Here is a 24,332-nt window from a genome sequence, read left to right on the forward strand (position 1 = left end):
AAAACTTTTAAAGGATGGGGAGATGTAAGAGGAAGTGTCTCACAATTCTAACTACCTTGGGTTACCATCCTCCATTTAGGACAGAGGGAATATAGTCAGATTTGCATTCCTTGATTTCTTTGAATGCTGTTATGGATTATTTTTTTTCTCCTCCTGAAATAAGCCATCCCAACTATTTCATCAGAGTTCCAATGGAATGAAGACACGACTTTTCTTTCCCCAACAGAATGATTCAGTCTGCAATCAGAAAATGCCGTGCATCACACCACCATCTAGTGTCAGCTGGGTGAACTCCTGGATAGTCTGCAGACAAGTTACCACGTACAGGTTATGCAAAGTTCTAGGAGCAGAGTCAAAAGTTATTCAGTAAAGAACGGTTACAATACCCACATTATCTGATGTACTCTTCTAGGTTTTGCCATCAAAGAAAGCAAGCTAATGTGTGTTACAAGGAACCGAGGCCTGAAGAACTTGGAGGAGTGCGATTAAGGTAGCTGGAGATAATTTTGTTCCAAAGTAGCATTTTATTTTGTGTCTTACAGATTTTTGATAGGCTTGACATTAGTGCTTTTTTTAAAAAAAATCTTGAGATATTCCTTGCATGTGCTTTTGATAGTGATACGAACCAGCAACTTTAACTTCCCCTTAGCATGCTTGTCCCCTTAAAAAGGAAAAAAAAAAAAAAAAAAAAGATTTATAAGGGCTACCATCCTGCGGTAACATAAAGCTATTAATATTTTTGGCTTTTTTTGACTCTCTTTTCCTATTGTAAAAGTACTGCAGGTAACTTTTATATCTCTATTGCCATTATAATAAAAGCAAGGGGAAATAAACGAAATCTAAAACTAAATCTACTCATTTTACATACAATTTTTCTAGTTTTGTGGCTTTGTTTTCCACTAAAGTACAACTGCTAAACTCTTAACCCCATGTCTCAGTTTCATCTTGAATTGAGTTAATCAGGACACCCTGCGTAGTTGTTTATTCTTCTAGTTCAGAGAAAAGTACATGCATGGAAGGGATAATAACCTGAAATGGCAATAGGTTTTTGCCTTGAGAATTTTTGACCAGCAAGTTGATGAATACTGATGTTAAAAAGAATGATCACAACTGTGTTGATTTAGATGATAGGAAAATCCTACTTAACAGTGGGGAGGTCACACTTAGCACACACACACAATTGACCTGGAACTATGCTTTGCACTTCCAGCAGTTCATGGCCAGTTTCATCCTATTATGTTCAAAGATAATGTACATTAATGCTATCTCTTTACATGGTGCCTTCAAAATAAATAAAACAGCAACAGCAGTTTAATGTGTAACAATGCATAACGTGTTATCAGGGCCCTTACTTCCAGCCTTGACTGGCAGTTTGCTCAGCTTTGCAGGAGATGAGAGATTAAAACTCTCGTCCAAAAACTGGACTGTGGCTGCCTTTGGTGAATATTGTGACCATGATTCATTTTTAGCTGCATGCTTAGGCAAACCAGCTATCTAATCTTCGCTCTGTCACATGTCATACAACAAAACCATGTCTGTTGATTTCACACCTTTCATGCATTACTAACAGGATACAACGTGATTTTATGTACTTTGTTTTCTTATCTCACTTGTCTTTAACTTGGAATAGAAAGGCTCTTTTAAGATCAAAGATTTTTTCAGTTTCTTTAAGAGCAGAGGACAATTAATTGAAAGCTAAATACATTTCCATGCTTATTCCAAACTAAGCTGAAAACAAAGGATAAACAACAAAAAAAACCAAGCTTCTCTATTTGTTTTTCTGTTAACACGCTCTATTTTTATGTTTAACAATGTTGCTGATGTTCATCTTTTCTTGTTTGCACGTCCTTTGACATTTCCACACTTACAATCATATAAGATTATCATTTTTTTATTATTATTGAAGACAGCAGACTGTACTTTTAAAGGTGCCATGCATCTCTTGTACTTGCTTGAAGAACTTAATTCTGAAATATGCATTTTTAAGATATTTTTAATCCTTGCTCCAAACCTGGTGTGACAAATGGAAGGCTTTAGACATCAGACTGACCAATCTGTTAATATTTTCATGAGCATTTGTGCATTTTCAAACTAGAAATTTTAACTCTTCTATGATCTTTAAAGTCTTTCATAGTTCTTTTATATAAGAATAGCCAGCTAGATTTTCTTTTTGTTGTTTTTCTAAACCTTATTCTATTTTTCACTCCTACTGAAAGGAATACTTATAATTGCTACCAAGTATATAACAGTTCACAAAAAACTACAGTTCAAATCAAATTCAAAGTTCCTACTCTGGAACCTTATGGGCCTCAGCAAGGCTCTATGACGCTGAACAAATTTTCTTGAACAAAATCAACACATGGAAGGAGTCAGCTGGAAAAGTTCAGAATTCAGACCATGTTAATTTCTTACAGAAAAAATGTTAGTAACCTCCACTGTTTCCTTGCCAGAGGGCACAGGAGAAATCCTGGGTTGCAAATAGTGCAGAAGTCAAATTTTTTAGATATTTTATGTTCTTTTAACAGAAGCAGACCACTTGTCAGGGAAAAAAAGCCAGTTCAGAGAGGCACTGGTAGTGGTAATTCACATCCTTCCAAAGATCTCCTTCTGAGGCTATGTACTTTGGTGGTCTAATGCTTATGTACTTTGGTGATCTACAGCCTATGACTTAAGCCATTCTTTGGCTCTGCAGTGATGCCACTTGGAACTAATTTCTTCATTACTGATATTTGTTTTACAGCTCTCCAGCAAATACCGTCATGTCCAACTTTACATGGCTTCCCTTCATCTTCAGTTGCTACCAATAGCAACGAGAGAGGTTAATCTTTCTGGCCGTTTGCAGCTGTGAACTGACTCAGCTTTTGCATTTCCTGATGATAGGCTGATAAAAGCAGCATAAATCATCCTCTTGAGAACTGTGTATAAATACATCTTGTCAAACGCAGGAGTTTTGGGAAGACTCAGAATTAGACACCCCAGACCTTCCTGGAGTCCTACACTGACTCTCCATTGTAAACAATTCCTACAGAGTGGCTGGTTTTACCACTTAGCTGTTTTATTCCTGCTCTGATTTTTCATGTTTTTGGTGTCTTGACAGACAGCATTGGATAATCCTTTATACTCCACATGAGGTTGTGTGTGTATACAGAAGAATCAAATGTCTCAGGTCAGAGCTCTTTGAGAAGACAGAAATTTATTGCTCTTTTCACGCAGCTTTAAGTTCTGCTGTGTGTAGGCTAAATCACAGAGCTAGTGGTATTTTTTGTCTGCTTCTTGCCTTCTGTGAGATGAATGGATGGATGTTGCTTTTATTCACAGACTGTGTCTGTATTTGTATAAGACCTTGGCTAACTTTCCTTTTTCTTGGCTACAGCTCAAGCCCTTGAACTTCTGATACTGTTTTACCTTGTTGGATCTGTTTCAAGATTAAAATGCAAAGAATGTCACCTTTTCAACAGGAATAGGCTTCAAGTTTTACTTAGAGAACAGACTAGCAAGACGATTTACCTTCTGCCCTAATTATTTTCCTCCTAAAAATGTTTGTCATTTGACCAATAGCATAAGTAACAAATGAGCAACCAACCTAGATAAATAGTTGAAACTGAGCAGTCAAAAGAAATAGTCTCAGACTGAACTTTGTTGGCCTCAGCAATTTAGCAAATACAAATAATGTGAAGATGGTGAATTGAATGTGTGCCCAGTCAGAGACAACAAAGGTGGGCTTATGCACACCACGGTGCTGTCAGACACTGTTTTCTGGATGAAATTCTGGGCTTTTATCTCCTTGGAGATACAGCCTGTGAAATGATGTAAAGCTGAGACAGGCGGTCTGAGCTTTAACTTCACTTTTGTCCTCTGCTTGGGGACTACGTCTCCCCTGCCCTTATGAGTGATCTCGGACTGCTGGGTTCTTTCTCTCCCTTCCTGGGTGTGCTGGCCTGGCCCTTCTTCCTCCTCATGAGGAGGCTAGTTCCTGCTAGTCTTCTTTCTGCTCTTCTTGCAGTAATTTTTAGTCTCCCCAGATATATTAGCCTTGAGGCCCTGCCTTCATTCAGTGTCTTTATTAATATAGCTGCCTTATTGGGGACACACAGACTTCAACTACAGTTTGTAAAAAGGTTTTTGGAAGCTTGTGCAGATCTTGTGCCTCTCCCTTTGGTCGAACAGAGGCCTGGAGTAGATTTGTATAACACAATCCTTTTATATGGCCTAACATGTTTGGAATGGAGCAAAAATGTTTGCTGTTGTTTTTACTGTTGATTGTTTTATTTCTCTCTGAACTGGGACAGAGTTTACATAGGAAGTAGCTACTTCGATGTTTGGAATGAGGAGCTTCTAAACATGTAGAAGAACATGCACTGAGGTGCTAGTGGAGAACCGTATTGCAAAAGAATCAGTTGATTTCATTGCTTAAAGGCCATCCTTACTTTGGAGAGTGTATAGTCCTACCTATTTTTGGCATCTTAGTTATAGAATGTCGGTCGTTATATACAGGTGGTCTGAATTTCAGTGATGAATTTCATTTCTATGATGCTAGAAATCAGCATTGGTTATTTGTAGCAGTATGCCAAGCTAGAACTACAGAATTAGAAGAAAACTGATAAAGAATGAACAAAACTGACTGTGATAACACCTGGGTTGGGAATGCTAAAGAATTTAGGTTAATAACCTCTGCCTGCTGTGTTACCTAGTTTTAATCCGAACTGTTGCGTTCCATGAATACACCACTGAGTTTCACAGTCCCTTCTTCAGGCACCAAAGCAGGTTAAGAAACCCCAAGAACATTCTGCTAAATATATTAGGCCATATTCATTTGTATGTTCCGGCTAATTAGTGCTGCTCTGGTGATGCAAAGCAGCCATAAACCTGGATTAGTACAGTGGAGCAGTGGGGAGACTTTAGTAAAGAAAGAGGAAGACTGTAGTTTGCCGTGGTATTTGCTCCTCTCTGAGACTTGTATCATTAATTAATTGACCAACTTAATAAAATTCTAATTCAATGCAGTTCAATTCTCTCAGGAATCATGAATATAATAAAATTATGACTTTTTTTTTTTTTTTTTTTTTTTTTTTTTTTTACTTTCCTGGAAGAGACATAGACTGTATATAGGGGTAAGTCTTCATCTGTTTTAATTAGTTATTACTCATAGTCTTAAAGGATTTGTCCTTAGCTGTGAAAAATGAACATGCTTTACTCTGCATCTGCAGTTTTGCAGAAGCAGGATGGAGACGAGAGAACAAGACTGAGAATTTGCTCTATACCCATTGAGAGAAGGAGTAAGATTTTTTTTTTTTTCATTTGTTTAAAAAGTTGTATTTGCTTACAGTCGAAGGATATAAAAATAAAAGAGCTTAAAGAATCTGAGGTCAACTTCTGAGGTCTGTGATCACCACCTTTGACTAAATTAAGAAGGCAGTGGGAGTATCTTGTCTTGCAGTATTAGACTATCACAATGCCTACCGTGAAATAGTGAGCAGCTGACATTAAACAGATACTAAAATGGAAATCTTTATTTCTAAACTCTTCAAATTATATATGATCCCATTCCAAGAAGAAAATGGAGTGTGCTTTGCAGAAGAAAGATAAGGCTAGTCTTAAAGCTAGTACAACACAATGTTTTATACCGCCATTTTCTCCTTATTATATTTTATTTGCACTCTCTGTCAGCATAATGAACTAAATCTTGGGAGACATAAAAATTCCAGAAATAGCTAATAACGACTCTTGTTTGAAACACAGCATAAGTTAAGTAAACTGAGCTGAAGTAGGTGTTAATACTTCATTTCCTTTATATGTGTAACTAACAAACTTACTTTTACAGATAGATGATTTTATTTTTCCCAAAGAACAATTAATAAAGGACAGAATTTCATAACTTCATCTACAGTCTGCGCACATGGCCCCAGTCTCTTTTGCTTCTGTTCATTGATTGCTTTCCAGTAGGAAACTGATGGTATCTCAGCTCAAACTTTTTGAGAATTAGAACCACTCCCATAGGAATGAACTTGACAGCATCCCCCCTACCACACTGAAGAAAATATATGCAGTATCATGAATGCAGCCTTCCCCTTTTTTATTGAGATATTTAGAAGTACTGAGTTTTTCAATTTGCATAATTTACAGGTAGTCCACATAGAAATTAACATTAATTACATTGTTTCTTATGCTAAATTTATTCTTCTCAGCTAACTGCCAGGTCAGATTTGATGCTGAGTTCTTCAGAGCTGTGCTTTGAGAAGCTGAGATGTACAATCTAGCAATGTCTATAGCTTTTTATATTCGTTCTTTCTGTATTCAAAGCATTACTTGCCATAACATTAGGGCTTGTTCATATGCATTACTGTACCTCTTTAAATTAAGGTGTAATTTAAAATCAGTGTCATTAAACCAGTCCAATAGACTGTGTTGCCACTCTTATTTCAGCATAAACTACATTTATTTCAGGTTAGTGTAAATCAGCTAGGAACACTGTTAGCTTAAGATATAATAATCCATTAAATTAGACTAAAATTGCAGACCTCACAGGATTTTTCACTGCTATATACTTGCTTAAATTAGCTAGAGCAAGTTTATGTGTACACAAGGAATTAGAAATGAAATCAAGCACATTAACTCTGTCAGAGTGCTTCTCTCCTCCAGGTAAGCTGCCTTACACACCTGAATGTGTTCCTTCAGCTCGAACTGGTGCTCTTTGTACATGACATGGCATTGGGTGGTGTAAACATAACCAGAGATACTGCAGGAATTTCCAGCTCCCAGCTTCCCAGAAGTTTCCTCTGGCTTTTTACCCTGGCACACAGCTGGTCTGCTGTCCTGCCTACCCCGTCCTGAGCTGTCTGCTGGGTTCCTGTGCCCTTAACTTCATATCTGGAGGTGGGAAGAGAAGAGAATCTGATTTTGTGGTTCGCCCAGTACATTTTGCTTGCTTGTTTTTCTCACAGCTCAGTCCATCTCTCTATTCACAAGCATAATAGCGAAGGGGGACGGAGAGGGTGAGTAATACTAGGAGTGGTTTTTTTGCGTGAGGAATGGACTGTGTGTTGTTGCTCTTCTGCAGGATTTTTAGGAGGGAAATATGCAGGTGCAAACTGGTAAAAATAACCTATGCTCTATATCTGGAAAGTTTATAGCACCATCTGTGCTTTGGCAAAGCTTTCATCAGCAGAGAAATACTGGACTACTTCCTTACTACTAGTGACTTCTTTTACCAAGTTGCCATTACAAATAATAATAATAATATCTTTGTGTATTCAGCAATATTTGTTGAAATATTTACTATATTTTTTTGTTCCTTGAAATGAATGAGTTCAAAGTGCGTTTTTGGGGCCTGTATTTTTCTTCTGCTTAATTTAGGCTCAAATTATTCTTCTATTTTAGCTGAAATTCTGAATAGACTCAGCAGGAGGGGTGGAGGGAAGGGGCAGCATCTTTAGCCTATAATTGAGGTTTTCAATCTCTGATTCAATACTTGTGGAGCTCTACACAGCGCCCAGCACTGAAGAATTGCATTGGGAGCACTGTGACCGTGGTGTCCTCCCTGGCAGGAGTACCCCTACCAATTGAACTTCCTTGTTTCCATCACAAAATTCATGGGGGAACAGAAGAGGTCCATCTGCAGCTGGCATCACTGAAGCATTTTCTCTTAAGAGCAGTGATAAAGACAACCAGAGTAGCTATTATAGTGTCATGCTTACAGCAGGTGTTAATGCAGCAGCCTCAGTGATCATCATGAGGGCAGCTGCTCCGTATCATATTGATATTAAGGAGGAACTAAAGCAAATACTAATTTTTTTTCAATTTATTCTATATTTCTCTTGGTTGCACGTCAACACCAGTAAGGACAGCAAAACAGCTTTTTCCTAGTTTTTTTTTATACTGTGAAAAAAAAAAGAGAAGAGGCATTTAAGCTTCAGTCACTCCTACTGCTTATGTGCTGAGTGTGTTTTGCATCGGAATAGATATTTTTCCTTTTTATCTATAAATTCATTTATATAACAGTACTCCTGAGTTGTACTGGTGTAAGAATTTTTGATGTTATGAGAGGTTTTAGGTTTTTGTTTATTGTTCAGGCAACAAGTATCTGAAGGTACAGCTTGTTAATTATCTACTATGCACCTTGTCAGCTCCACTAGTTTTTTGCTGTATGAAAGGAGCTGTATTAAATTTGTACCCTCATGAAATATTATTTGGTCATCAGCTGCACCAAAATAGTGGAATAAGAGATGGTTTTTTGTAATACAAAAACAAGCCAGCACCATTTTCAACATGAAATTGAATTAAGGTTCTTGAGAAGCAAGCTTCTAATCTTTGGGAATGCATGAATGTAAGCCCCATGTAGATTTTATCTCCTAGCTGTAATAAAAGAATGAGCACTGTAATTGGAATGTATAATATATATATATATATATATATATATAATAGTTGATGGCAGGTACTAGAAAAGAGAACCCTTGAATCTAGCAGTTTCTGAATTCTTGCAGAGTTTGTTTGAGGGGGCATTAAAACACTTTGTGAGCAAGCAGGTAGATCTGCAAGGATCCACTGGCTTGATGAGAAGGCAAACTTGATGAAGGTGGTATTTCACAGAGTTCCCCAAAAGGCTCAGTTTGACCTGAGTTTTTTACTGAGAGCAAAATGTTTGCTAAGAATGGTCTGGTGAGTTTAATATTGCTAAATCGTTAGATACAAAGGAAAGTCAAGTTGCTTTTGTGCTTAAGGTAGGTTTGGGATCTTGTGAACTTTGAATATGCTATAGCTGGAAATTCAAATTATTTTAAACTTTTTTTTTTTTTTTTTTTTTTTTTTTAAAGAAATCACAGTTTACTGACAGATTGGCTGTCTGCCTTCTGTTACATTGACATTGTTTGCCTTTAATTTTAAAATGTAAATAGCTCTAAAATGTTTACAGGTCCTCAAGGAAAATATAGTTTGGTGTTATAGTTTGGTGTTACAGGGGCCTAATCTGATTTAAGGAGGATTACTGAGCTAAACTGTCTTTTATTGATCAGTTGTGTGTAGCTTTTTAATTTTTATTTATTAGTTTTGCAGCACCTTCAATGTATTTTGAGCTACCAGACAGAAAATATATCGTCTTTGATGCTCTCCGTTGTAGGTAGTTATTCTAAAAACCTGTAAGTGTTTAACATAGCTGTCTGTTGTCTTAAAAATATAGCTACTGTATGCGTGAGTAAGAACTAGCTCGTTTAAAAGCTCCTGAAGACTTGTCTAAAGGTAGAGAAAGCATAACCATTTATATATACTTGCTACGGAGAGTTTTTGATTTCTACATTTCATCTGATCAGACAGTGCACTCAGATTTGTTGTGGGCTGTGTATGTATATATATTGTGGTAGGTACACTGATTGTTACACATGTGAATCACAGCTAACATTTCATAGTTGTATGTAAAAAAAATAAATAAGTGTAATATAAGCTCAAGCTTCTGAATGCTGTGAAAGCAAGGTTGGTTTTCTTTGCACTGTAATCCGTGCTCTTTTAACTGAGACTTCAAGTGATGCACTTACTGCTTTTGGATGTATATTCATTTGTTTCTGAGCGAGGAAAGGCAAACTCAGAATTTACAAGACTGATCGATGCTCTTTACATGACACAATCCTGGGAACGCTGTGTACAAATGCAACCAGGATTGTGGTTCTTGCTCAAAAAAAAAAGTAATAATTTTTGGCTTGCTGAAGACAATAGGGAAATGTAGCAGGACAGATTATCTGGAACAATTTGTTCTTTCTACTTCTTTATTTCATTTTTCTATGATGTGCTGTAAAAATCTAAGTACTGTTCCTACCTCAGAATGCAGAAGGGCGTGAATCTAGTGTTGTGAGGACGCAATGAAACTGGAAGCCGTACTTCACTTAGGGATTACAGAGTGAGATCTGAACTTGAATCCCTTGTATAAGGGAGATGTTCATGGCATGTTTAAACCCTACCCTACTGTGACAAAAGAAATCATTTGGCAGCATAGTAGAGCAGCAAGTAATACAGGATGGTCTTGGCACCAGTCAAATGTTTTGGCTTGGCATTGAATTTTTCTTATCTTACTGAGATTTTGGACATTTTAAAGAACCTTTTCTTTTTAAAAACGACAATGAATGCCCTTAACTGTCTTGCTGCTAAAGGATTAAGTTGCCCAAGAAGGAAATGTTATGCAGTTATGACAAATATTTGCAAGTATGGGCTGATTTAAGACACTAATTTTGGTACTATTTATACCAGTAGTTGGTTGAGTCAAGAATAGATTTTTTATAATTTCATTATTATTGCGGACTTGCATCTTCACTGTGATAGACTGTGTCTTCTCTAGAGTGTCAGTAGTAATTTGCTTCATTTGCATGCTTTATCAGGAATGAATGCAGATGCACTGCGGTTCAAAGTATGGTATGGGTCGTCACCTCTTGTAGTAACTTTTGTGTGATGCAGCTGTAAGTGCCTCTTATACCCTAATTATTTTCATGTAGAAGTTACAGAAATATATGTCCATGTGACATGTACTGTGTCCAATATTGAATGGAAATCATATTTATTTAAATTTATTGTTAACCAGACTGTTCCCATTTGCAGTGCAAGCCTTAAGATGTAATAATTTAGCTTATTTTGAAGTTGTTTCTCATTTAAATTGATGAATAATTAAGTAATTCATAACTATGTTGTTTTACAGATTTCAACAGCTATGTTTATATCCTTCTTGTCCTGGTGCACATATATATATATGTATAATTTTTTTAAAGACTTGTATGTTTTTGTCTTTGTTGCTATTCTGGTCAAGCTGTATCTGTGCAAAATAGCTGGTACCTGGCTTAGATTTATTAGATTTGCTGTCAGCTGAATTACCTATTCCATTAACTAGTTATGTCTTCAATTTATTTGGCACTGTTGATGAAAGTGGGAAAATGGAATGGATTTCATGTGCTCATGTCAATTTTTAGAGTACGGAGAGCTGAACTGTGAGTTACAGGATAGGTTTTGTCCCATTAATATGGCAATATGATCCTGTTATGCAGCTGAGCTTTAAGAGTTGAGAGATCTCAGGGCAGTGTTGGTGAGCATGTGTCTCTGTGCACTTATGCAGTCTATTTGGGCAGGTGGAAAATGAAGACATCACTGAGAGTTAAAATAGCCAAAGAGAGAAGTGCTTGAGGTATCAGCAGAACAAATTTGGGGTACGGCATTAAAACACACACAAACAGAACTTACAGTGAGTCTTATTTGAAACAAGAAATTTAGTTTTTACTGAGCTCGACAAGCGGTAATGAGGAACAAAGTCTGATACCTTATGCAAGATGTGAACTCTGACCTCGCTGCCAAAGCCACCCTCTGGAAGGACTTATGTACCGATCTGCCTTTGCTGAACCGAAAAATTTCCAGTGGCTGCCTAGGCTCCCATAGACGATGTCATTAAACCTCTCCTTATTGAGAAAATAGCAACTGAACATGCACTACAAAATGCTAATTGGGCACTGCATTATTGTGGTTTGAGCTATAGTGAGACATCGATAAAATACGCCAAACCAAGTGAATTATATTATTAGACTTCATGGTTCAATCAGGAGAACAGGCATCTTATTAGAAAATTTGGAAGTTCAGTCAATGCATTATGAATCTCAATCCCCAGGGGTATATAGTAAAGCAACAACTGCTTTAATGTATGCAGTCTGGTCATTAAAGTATAGAAACATTTATTGAACTAGTAAAGTATGTGCTTGAAAATGGAACAAGTTCTGTCTTAAATGGCATCTCATAACAAGGATCAATAAAACACTTATGCCATGTGAATCCTTAAGATTACTGTGTATCTATGAGTTGTTTTTAGCTCGTTTATTTTCTCAAGTTGGTGCAAACAACTGTATAGAGAAAAAAAAACAACAGTGAAGACTGTCATTCACGTTCATTTGTTTTCATTCAACATGATAAATGAAATCCCTTTGAAGATACTATGCACTTGAGTGCATTTTAAGGCTAGGAAGGCTTTATCTGCTATATTGTGTGTGTGTGAAGTTGGAAATAAGTTTTGATTCACTTATATTTAAGTTTTGTGCATCATTAACTGTGCATTTAACAAGAGGCAAGGAAGACAAATGCAACACTTTCTTAGCTTTATACCTGTGTGAGCAGCTGGAAGGCAGAATTCTGTGATGGGACTGGCAACCAGCTGTCTGAAGACTTGGCTCTTCTCAGTTCTGCTGGTTAGAGGATGGTTTGCGTAATCTCTTGGTCAGTTACTTCTCTGTGCTTGTTCAGCACTTTTCATCATTATAAACAATTGTTCAGTAATTGAATGTTCACTGTAGTATCATAGGCTTTATTAATGGTATTTGGAATGATTTCTCCTTGATATTTCGCTGATCAGGATGATTATGAAATGGCTGAAGTCTTCCCATGCAATTTGTGTACCGTTATGTACTATTAATCCTTGCCACAAAATTTGTGAAATATTTGGTTTCAACTTTTTACAGCAGTTGAATGCAAATAACATTCACTTGTGTATGGGGTTTCTTCTCATGATGATTTGTTTTTTAGTTTAGACTTTTTTATATATTTATCATAGTTGTAGTGAAAAAAATACAGAAATAATCTGCAAAGAATTTTTTTTATTGTTGTTTTGTTTCTGCACAGGGGCTGAAAACTGTAAATTTTAAATATGCATCCAAAGATGTCTATTGCTAATTTTATCATCCGTAGGATGGACTGAGAAAATCAACAAGCGTTTGGGCTGTGCAGTCTCTCATTAATATGTTTTGGCTTCTGGGATGTCTACTCAGAGGACATTTCGAGATAAGTGTTGCAATATATTTACACAGACAAGAAAAAGCTGTCAAGAAAATTATTAATATGTGTGCTGAAAAATGCACATGAATGTATATTCTAGTTTGAGTTAGTGGCATATTTAAAGATTATACATGTATGTGTATATGGGATGTGTGTATGTAGATGAGTATTCTCAAAATTGAGAACTGATTGATTGAGATTGGAGTTGCTAATTCTTACGGCAATGAGAGTCTAAAAAGACAAAAGAATATATAAACAATTTATTGAAATTTACGTCTGTAAATAATGATTTCTAACCTAACCTAGTCCCAGCTCTGTTACCCTTTAATTACAAGAGCTATTTTTAACAGTTTTTAATCGCTTATCATTTGTCACTTCCTAACAAATCTATGGAATACTGAAGAACAAACATATAGGAAGATTTTTCTGTCTTTTCCAACAGAATTTCTGTTTCAGATATGGATGAGAATTAAAGATTTTATGGTGTGTCTGACTGTTACTCTCATTATCTAGTATTTTTTGGGAAGAAGATACCTTCTAAGGTCTTGGTCCCTTGCCCTCTAATGGTTAGGAGGGGAGGAAAGGGAGTGAAGAACATGAAGTGAATCGAAAAATAACACTTGTTTTAATGTCTCAGTAATTCTCTTAATAAATTGATTGTTAAATGATAAGAACTGCTTTTTTATTTTTATTTTTTAAGACTTCAGTTGTGAGGAGAATTGGAAATCCTTATTTAGAATCAAACTTTTTTTTTTTGTTGTTATGCAGTGTGGCTGTGGGTCCAGTTTCTTAAAAGCTTGCATACCTACCTCCAGCCCTGTCTGATACTTTAAAACTCATACGGGACTGTGGGATACCTTCACTAACGTTTTGCAATGAATATCTGTATAAATTTAATCCTCCATTAATATTGGATTTTGAAAATGGCTCTAGAAATGGATTAAAGTTTACAGGTAATATAATTTTGAAGGGTCAAATATATTACGAGAGCCACTCTTCAGATGTGGTCATAAGCTCAGCATCCAAATCAGCTTCACACAGTTATTACTGTTTGTAAGTGAATGAATATAACAGAAAAAATAGGGAATTATTCAAATCACTCAAAGATTGCCAAATAGTTATCTTAAGTTGCTAGAGACAAACTGGGCATTAAACTGAAAGCTAAACATTTAATATGTGCTACTAGATATTGAAGGAAGTATCAAGGTAGTTGATTTGCCCACATTTGCTATCATCTATTATTTTAGACTCATCGTGCTCTTTGGAAAGCTGAATATGAAATGACATAGGAATAATCTGGATAACCAAGATCCACGGTATTTTGTTACTGTTCAGTGACTTTGCTACTTACCATTGTGGAGATGAACTATACTAAGGTAGGCACAGTTTATTAAAGTTCGTGATAGTTCTGGCTAGCACTAGAACTTGATTAAAATTCCAGTGCTAAGGGTCTATAAGCTAAAGATAAGTTCTCAAGTCATCTGCTAAAGAAAGTTACTTATTAAAAGTAGGAAAGAACCATGTTCTCCAAGGCATTATTTTAAGCAGTAGGAAATTGTGTTGAAATCTTTTTAAAGAACGTTCTAATATTACCATTTTTCCTCATTAATGCACAATAGCAATACACATTTCTGTCTATTCAGATTATATTCTAATAATACTCTTACCTGAATAAATTTTGAGGTGACACACACATTTTCAAAACTGCTTATTTACTCCCATCTTTTACTTTAACCCAGAGCTTCTGCTCTTTTTTCTCCATCACAGAACCAGTAATGTGTTTTCTCTCTGGGAAACATGATTTTCCAGCTGTTACTCTTATCTTTCATTCTTCTCTACGTGCTTCCTTTTCACTCATTTCCTGTGTAGTTCTAAATGTTATCCATCCTTTAAAGTTTAGTTTGAGTGCCTGAGAACTTTTTCTGCTTCTATAGATTTGTATCCTCAAAGAGCTCTCTGCGGCAATGTGCTCTTCAGGTTTTCCTACTTTGCTTTCCCTTTTCTGTGCTGTTCTTCCACTTTTCCATTTTATCCTCCTACCTTTGATCTGAGCAGCAAATATCCTTATGATATTTACAGGAGAAGTAATATTTGGTTAGTTCTTTGTTTGGTATTTCCATTGGAAATATCACAAGCAGTCATGTTTCCATGATATTTCCATTGACATTAACTTCAGAATGACTTCCTTTAATCGGGCTTATGGGGGAAGAACCTTCATATTCATTAGCAGCCTTGCATGTTTGCTTTATCTTTTTAAAAATGTTTTGATAAATGAATGGGGAGGAAATGATCACAATCAACTTGCTTGTCTTTATTCTGATTGAAAACTATAGCACATGTAACGTCTGCATCTAAGTGATGTTCATCTTCAGGAAGAATGTATTGAAGTAATTTTGATTATTATTTTTATACATATAAAATAATTCACGGAATAGTTAGTCTATCTAACTGTTATTCCTAGAATAGTTTTTTACTACTTTTATTCTAATTTCAGGATCAAAGATTTCAAAATGGTAAAAACTTATTTTTTGCAGTATTCACTCAGTCTGATCTCCTTATGTTTTCAACCTGTTCTTTTACAATTTCTGCTCCCTGTTACAATGCATCTTATTTTTCCTTTAATTTTTGATACTGCCTTTTTTTCCCCTCTTCTTGATGCTTGAAATTTCCTTTATTCTTTTTCAATCTTATTTATTTATTTATTTATTTTGACAAAATCAATATGGCAGATTTACTAATCTGCTTCCTAAAGGTAAGGAGGTTACGAATTGCTAATTTTATAAATAATGTTTTAAAAGGAATTTTACTTTTATTTTTAAAGTCTCTGAACAGCTTAAGTTCAACTTACTTCTACAATAATTGTATTATAACAGTGGGATAGTTACTGTAATTTTATGAAAGATAATTAGGAACTGGGTTCTTCTAGAGTCTCATGTGGAAGTTAGAGAAGAATATATATATATATATAGTTTTGTTGAGGAATAAAAAGTATGAACATTTAAAAAATTACTTTTTTGAAGATTAAAAGCAAAAGTTTTTTTAAAAAGTGAAAACATTTCTCCTTTAAAAAATATTGTTGTGCATGAAACTTGGAATAATTGAGGATTAGGAATAATTAAGAATGTAGGATATTGAGTGTCAGATTGACTCTGTGGCTGACCTGTGTCTTGATGTCTCTGAATCTTCAGCAAGTAAACCTTTGACAACATTGTTCATTTTCTGTCATATGCATTTTTATATTGCCAATTTTAGGACTTAAAAGAAAGAACAAACAAACAAACAAAAAACCACGGTAACCAAAAAAGTGGAAAAATAGAGAATATGCTATCTTGCTTTAGGAAAAAAGAACTTGCTGTTAAATGTTCCTTTTAAAATCTATGGAGGTAGCTGAGGTACCTCAACCTCTTTAATGAAAAGTAGCTACCTCAGAGTTTGCTACTTTAATGAAAAAATAATTATGCATAGTTTTATACAATGCTTAACTAAAATCTTCTGTTCTTTGACATGAGAAACAGAATGAAATAGAAAATAGTGAACATTTACTGTTTTCCCTGGTAGGAAATATGTTTTCCCATTTATTGAACCTGGATGACTTGACGATGGATGACTTTATGGTGTGGGTTCTTGGGCTGGGAACTGGCAAATGGTGTGCAGAAAAATGAGTTATTCTCAAAAAATGAGCACACAGAATGGTAAAGAAATGTTTTTTTTTTTTTTAAAAAAAAAAAGTCTTTATATAAAGTTGTCTTGTGTTTTATCACCAAGTTTATTAAAAACTTCAGCTGCTGAAAGAATGCATTAAACCTAATGTGGACATAAATACAGGCTAAGCTTTGAAAAATAGTGTTTGATTTCATGTACTGAGAAGTTTTAACTGTTGTCCAGACATGAGGTGCCTTGTTTTAAGGCCTGACTTTTATAGGATAATTATTCAGAAGTTTCTGGATAATTAGATTATTTCTTTTGGGAATGCAAAAATCATTAGCTACAATTTAACATTTTATTCGTAGATCCACAGATTGCACATATCAGAGTTTCTTATAGTGAGGTTGTTTCATGACATGGTAAGAACAGGGATGGGAAATATCTGGAAAGCTGTTACAGCTTGTGGTTCTTAACTTCACTGATGACAAACAAAATAGATATGCCATACGTTAAACCAATATAAGGTTTATCATATAATGTTCTGAATAGGAATTCTGTTTTTTTTTGTTGTTGTTGTTGTTTGTTTTTTTGTTTGTTTTTTTTTTTTTAAAAAAAAAAAACACTTAAAATATTGATTTTAACAATGAGAAAGTCAGCTTCTGTTGAGACAAAATTTTAGATCTAATTCTAAAGAAAAACAAATCAATTATATTGATCGAGAAATAAGAGTAATGAATTTCTGCATTTAAAATTTGCATCTGCAGCGTACTGTGCCTAGAAGAATGGTTACATGGAGTTAGGACATGTGGGTTCTGTTCTAAGCATTTTCACAGAATTACTGAATTTCTGTCAGTCATTTAATTTCTATAATTAAGTAAAATATCTTCTCTACTTCATAGGAATGTGAAGTGAATATTAATTAATGATTGTGGGGTGCCAGAAGTGATGTTGACTGTAACGTTTAACTAAATCAAGGTTTTAGGACACACATTTGACTAAAAATATACTAGAAAATTAGTTAGAGCCAGCCACGAAGCATCTTTTCGATTCTGGATAACATTTTACCTTAATTTGCACCTTTCTGAATTTATAGGCACAAATGGATTATAAGGTGGGTGAAATATCACCCAGTTGAAATGTAAGATGCATCTTATTGTAGCAGGTGTTCAGACAAATATCAGTGAATCAAAATATGCATAAAACCATGCAGCCTGTTTGAGGTTTCTCACATTTTTCCGATTGACTTTGACAGGTTTTCAATTGCTTTTTTAGAAATGCTAGTGGCCTGTGATGAACGGCATCTAGCTAGCAACATAGCCCTATTTTTACCCCCAACTTGCTGAAACATGAATTCAAATTACATATGAAAAAAAAAAAAAGATTAGAAAGGAAGATTAAAATATTTTGCAATATTCAAACTGTGAGGTCTTTTGCAGAACAGGAGATCCAATTTTCTTCTTCTTCTTCTTCTTCTTTTTCTTTTTCTTTTTCTTCTTCTTCTTCCTTTTTATTATTATTTTTTTTTTTTCAAAGTAGCTTTGGAATTTTGCTTTAACATTTGCTTAGTGTTTTTAATGCTTCTCAAAATCCTCAGGAGCACAAACATTTCACCTGAATACCTAGCCATTGCAAGGAACACTTGAGGGAGGCTGTTAAGGAGCAGGGGCACTGTTTTTCCAGAACACAGTTTGGGAAAATCTCATTATATAGACAGAAAGTGAGAATCTTCTTGAAGCCTGGATACTAAGCAGCTGTGATGGCTGAAGCTGAAGATCCTCCTGACTCTGAGATACTTCTGCCTCTTTAGCAAACTGAGCAGATATCAAACTGAGGGGAGAGGTTTTGATGTCAGGTATCAGCTGCCTTTAGTTTACATGAAAATTCTACCACAATGATAACTGTCAGGTAGTATGTCTTCATTTCAGCATCAGAATTTTTCAGTATAACAAAGAATTGTTTAGACATTAATTAATGAAGCTTGGCTTCTTGCAGATTTGCATCTAATAACTGACTGACGTTGAAATATGAGAAGTCACAGTGTCTTAATTCCACTGCCTTCTCCAGTTGGGACTCTCTGCCATGTGGATTCTTCATATAACTAAACAACTACACAATAATTCTTAATGCAAAATATCATTTTTTTTTATTTTTTTTTATTTTTTTATTTTTTTTTAATGAGAAGCTAATTATGTTCCTATACTTTTAATCTGACAGATCTGACTGAAATTGGCCAACAGCTCTAAAAATTCCTTCTGAACCCACGGGCAGCCCACAGACTTTGTTTGTCAAGAAAAGTCAGCCATAGTATTAGCTCATTTTTTCATGTATTTTTTTTTTGCTTCTTGTTAATTCAGTCACCCTCAATGATGAAGTAAGCCTCAATATTTGCTCTTTGAGATGTGTTGCAATGGCTTACCTGTTTCTTTTATTTTTGCAGTGTTTCAGGCTTGGATCTTTATGTTTTCATTAGCCAGCATGTAGAATGGTGAAAAAGGATAAATTTGGTGAATTTGTTTTCAGGTAGTCTATCCCGAGCATTTTATTGGTAGCATGATATAATTCAGAATCAGGAAATGCCCGTGAAAGTCATGGGTGACAGGGACTGTGTTTATCCATCAGGAATATACATGTCAGTGACAGGAGGACTATTTTAAATGTTCCACCTCTTTTGACAAAGTTGTGACAGCCATTCCATGTTCATGAGGCCTGTAAACTTATAGGGCAGCTTAATTAAGGTAAAGAAAAAATTTGTATTTGAGAAAATCGTAGAATTGAATTAGCTGAATATATTGACAAGTTACTCCGAACTTGGTCCTTTTCTTAAGCCATCTAGTCTTTGGCTGATCACTCTGTCATCTTGTATTTCAAGAGCACGTCTGCACCCAAGAATGAGATTTCCGTGCACTAACTCTGACCTGGTTGCTTTCTGGATAAAACACCTGAAGACAGTGCTGCTATGGTAGGATCCTTCCCCTGGGATTGCATCCAGTGAAACTGAAGAGATCAAGGTCACAGGTCATCTAAAGAGCTTACACTCTCTCTTTACTTCAACAGGAAAAATATTTTGTAAACTGCTATCATAAATTTTAAACTTCTCAGTGGAAGGATGCCCAGGATGCCTTTGATCAGATTAGTCTATGTTAAAATTCCTTTTTACCAAAAAGAAGTGCTGAAAGCTATTTTTAGACATATGTTTAATCAAAAATCTATTCCATTAAAAAAAAAAAAAAAAGGCAGCAACAATGCTATTTTTGTCCGAAATGAAGAAATGGCAAACCAAAAATCCTCTAAGTTGTAATTTAAGAAGGCAAAGCAAATAAATAAATAAATAAATAAATCTAGCACTGCACTGTAACAGGATTTCCTTATCAAACACTTTCCAGATGCTGTAACTGTCATTTAGGCCATGCCAATGACTGGTATCATGCCAATGTAATACAAGTTGTTTCCACTTGTCACCCTTTCAATTTCCCAGCTGGACCCAGTTTTAAAGGGCATATTAGCATTATCAAAGTAATCTTTAAGACGTGTACTGGCTTTCTTTTAAATCTGCTTTGTTTCTAAATCATATTAGTGGGGAGAAAAAAATGAAATGCTGGAAAGATAAAAGGGATATTACTATTTTTGTGTGCTCTCAAACTAAATGCATTCTCTTCTTTCGAAAGAATATGAAATATCAAACAAAGACAATTGAAAACACTTTATTCAAGAGTGTTAGAGAATTCCTTTTGCAGTCAGAAATTCAATTAATACATATCTCCTTTTATTAAAATAATGTTCATTAAATGAGCTGAAAAATGTTATTGCTTCTTAACTTTTCTAGAGTTTTAGAGATGCTTGGATGGGAAGTATTGTGCGGAAGATAAGTATTTATGCACAAAATGATATTTTCTTTAATTCTGTCAAAGACTATGACATATTGGAACAATATTTCTGTTAGTCCATTATGCAGTTATTTAGAGCAACTCAGCCCTTTTTAAGTTGAGCACAGACCTTTCTTACTGGTAACCTCAGTAAGAGAGAGATCCAGCTCCTGGCATTGCTTTATTTGTTTGTTGCGTTGGCAGCACCTGTGAATTAGGTGACTCAAAAGATCTGATTCGGTTGTTGGTTTTGAATTTTTTTTTTCTATAGTTTCAGTTAATACAATTGTTGTTACAAGTTATTCACAATGTGTGACTGCCAAGAGAGCTCTGTGAAATAGCTTATGGAAACAAGACCCTGTTCTTTCTTTAAAATTTTACACTCTGAAATAATGGAGAATTACAAAAATTGAAAAGCAATGGCTGTCTAAATGCTCTTAACAAAAAAAGAATAAGGTTGTATAAATACCTTAGTAACAGAAGCTATTCTCTGCTTTTCCATCTATCCTATCTCCTTTTTAAATTCTGTCTAAAATTAATTTTGCTAGGCTTTTTGTAAGACCTTTTTGAAATTGCAGTTGTGGGGAGGCCTTTTTGATAGCGTGGTTCCGTTCAGATAATATATTTGCTCTTCTTTCTTCAGTTCTTACTGAGATAATTAATGGAAATCTTTTGGTTACCCAGAGGCATTATTAGAGGTATTATTCATAAATATCAAGGCTTGCAGTTTAAAAGAAACTGAAAATAGCACTGGAGACAGGAAGTGTCATCTGAAAAGAAATGATGAACAGGGTAGACTCCATGCAGCAACCATCAAGAAAATTGCTGCAACCAGGGCAGTTCAGTGCAAGTATGCTCTGTGAACGCAACCAGAAAGGAACTAAGTCCTCTGTTTGTTCTTCCTGATAGGTGAATGAGTTGATGTTGAAACTAAAGACTGTTGGAGGAGTGAATGTACTGAAATGGAGGTTATACTGGGGTGAGAAATGTACCTTTTAATTGCAGTAAAGTAGTCACATAAAATTCGATAGTCTAATAAAAAGTGGAAGGGCAGAAAAACACCTGCCTTCATTTAAGCAGATGGCAATAAAAAGTAATCTGTCCCCCCAAGCCATAGTCTGTGCTCTGTGTGTAACTCCAAAGTGCAAGAGTAACTCCATGTTCATCTGCTGTCTGGCAATTTTTGACCGTTGTGCCAGACCATTCATATTCTGTACTGAGTTCACCCATTTTCTGACTTTTTTGACCTTGTAAATAGGAAGAAATTAGTAAAACTCCACATAAATTACTGCAGAACTCTGAATTTCATTTCTATAATAGTTTGAAGTTCCATATTTTAGTCAATTCTGTACTGACATTCACACTGTGATGAATACAAGACTTTAATCTTTCCCCTGTTCCCCTTTCTTCTCTCTTTTTTTTTTTTTTTTTTTTTTTTTTTTTCAATTGTATCCAAATGATCTATTCCCATCCTTTATAAAACATCCTCTTCTCGTAATTATTTTGTAGTCAGAGAGGCTCCTGCTCTGGCTGACTATGCAGCTGCATGCATACGTTTACCAGCACAGCGCAGGATGGTGAGGCGCAGTTGGAAAGGGAAGAGGATGCCAACTTCTTCTGCTGATGCAAGTGGTATTGCTGCTGAATTTCCAACCATAAACTCACCCTCTCATTACTTTCCTTCAGCCATTCCCTTCTTCCCCTTTTCTGGGCATTAATCTCTGATTCTTTCTGAAAGCCATGCTCTTGGCAAGAAAACAAATCATTGCTTTCTTTATGTTAATCTATGCTGTCACTTTTCAGGTCATTTAATGGTACAAAATTTTATTTCATCTGTCTATCCACATATAAAATTATCTAGCTGAAGGCTGCTATGTTTTTCTGCTCTATTGTATCGTTATACTTTAAATATCTTGAAGTCAGTGTAATTTTGCCAGTAATATACTGATGCTGATAAATATTAGTAATATTTGGTCTTCCTGGACTAAATTTAGAGAAATTGAATTCCTAGAAAACTGATAGGAAATCCCCTGATTAGCTCTGCAGCATTGAGTCAAATCTGGTCAAAAATACACAGCTTCCCTAACTATTAGTTTTTAAAGCTTTTTTTTTTTTTTTTTTTTTTTTTTCACATTTTCAGTTTTCCCTTTAAAAAGTATGAGGAATGTGAAATTAACATGCCAAGAGTCAATTAAAGATTAATAGAATTAGAGGTGTTTGATAAAAATATTACACAGTTACTCATTATTAAATTTGCAGATGCAAATTCTGTTCCCATCAAAGATGATGCTTCAGTTTAATTAATTTTAATTTATGGAGTGTGCTGGATAGCACTGCATGAGTGGGCATATATTTGCTCAGCAATATTACCTCTTAAATGCCACTCTGGAGGCCGGCGATCTGAATGGCTTTGCGTCATCACACACAACTTTTTCACCCAACACAGTAAAAATTAATTTTAAAGCACTATCACATTAATCTAAAGGCACTCTCATATTTTTAGAGCAGGCATCTTAATCTGCCTAAAAGACAAAAATCAGTGCATCTGTTAGCACATTTGAGCAATACATTATGAGGAGGTGCCAATAGTTACCACAGAGACAATTTCATATTGCCTTGATTACATTTGAATACTACTTGTTCTCCTGAGAGCCTGCTTGGAATAGTTTTAAAATATTGCTCATATCCTACCTAGGAAAGGTGAAACTCACTCTTTCTGGGAAGGTTGATGCACCCCGTATTTGCCTTTAGAGAGCTGCTGTTTATTAAATTACACACAAACCGCTGTACCGGCAGCAAGCATTTTCTCCTCAGTTTAGCCCTGCAGTACATGATCATAAATTTCAGAGAATATCTTGCCAAGGTAACCATCAGTCCTGTGTATCAGGCAGCAGAATCTAATTTTGTCTGCAGCTTTGATGTTGTCGATCCCTATCACATCACTCAGCACGTAAGCTTTTCTCTAAGTTCCAGAGCCATGTGTGATCCCTCATGATTTCTACTTACATTTCAGAAGGATTTATTCTAGATGTGGGATGAGACGAGACTGAACTCAACTATATTATGGATTAACAGAGCTGGAGAGCATTTGAGGGATGCGTGGGTGGGGAGAGGAGACATTTGTTTGCTGATTCTGAACATTACTGTACCAAACAGTTTAGTTTCTGAGACGTGTGGCAGTGTTACATACAGCAAATCACAATATATACAGAAAGTTTGGGTCAATGGAAGTGCCTGCTTTCTTGAAACGTGGTAGGGGTTGCTGCTTTGCTGTCTTCAGCTGCAGCTAAAATACAGTAGTGGTGCCCCCTGACAGAAGTCTGAAGGCTGTGATTTTGTGTGGAGGGTCAAAAAGAGACGAATGACTCAATCTCTATCAAGCTGTGCATTTGTATGTACATGGCGAATGACTGATTTTCTTTTTATTGTTCTTTTAATGTTTATGCTCCCGTTTGCTTCCTCATTGCATAAATAGCATCAGGTCAAGTCAGTGAGTGGATGGAAGAGTAAAAATGTCTGCCTGGAGCTGGCTGGGCTGCTCAGTGCTGAGGTTTGTTTACGTATGAGAATACTCTGTCTGGCTCAGAATGGACCATGATCCACGAAGAGCTGATACTTCCCCTCAGGATTGCCCTGAATCCCTGTGTTATGCCTTCATTGCCACCAGCCATCTCCTCCTGGCTTCCAGTTGCAGACAGGATAACCGATAAGATGGATCTTTGGTCACTGCCATTCTCCTGCTTTCTCCCTCTTACGAGAAGGAGAACAGGGAGAATTCACACAAAGATTTGTAAACTGAGGTTTCTAAACCAAGCTGTTAAAAGGGTGCATAAAATTTGCTTTCGGTGTTGGTTTTGGATGCCTTTGTGCAGCTGGGATGCAGCAGGGGCCCAATTCAGAGAAGCACTTCTCAGTCTGCAACAGGCACCTCAGCTCTCATTTCCCTTGTGGAATGCAAATAATTCTGAAAGCATTTTCTCCCTTGCCATATCAACATTTCAGTGTGTATTTTTGTCTATTTGTGTGTCTCTGTGTCGAAAGACC

General features: G+C 35.7%; 1 long non-coding RNA gene across 1 annotated transcript; it reads left to right on the plus strand.

Annotated features, from left to right (window-relative positions):
* The first annotated feature begins 5,088 nt into the window (after positions 1-5,088).
* LOC118171204 lies at positions 5,089-13,100 on the plus strand. Its single transcript, XR_004753103.1, has 3 exons — positions 5,089-5,111; positions 5,208-5,276; positions 12,628-13,100. It is a non-coding gene; the product is annotated as an uncharacterized LOC118171204 (long non-coding RNA).
* Positions 13,101-24,332: the final 11,232 nt, after the last annotated feature.

Source organism: Oxyura jamaicensis, chromosome 9, assembly GCF_011077185.1.
Source record: "Oxyura jamaicensis isolate SHBP4307 breed ruddy duck chromosome 9, BPBGC_Ojam_1.0, whole genome shotgun sequence".
NCBI classification, from domain to species: Eukaryota; Metazoa; Chordata; class Aves; order Anseriformes; family Anatidae; genus Oxyura; species Oxyura jamaicensis.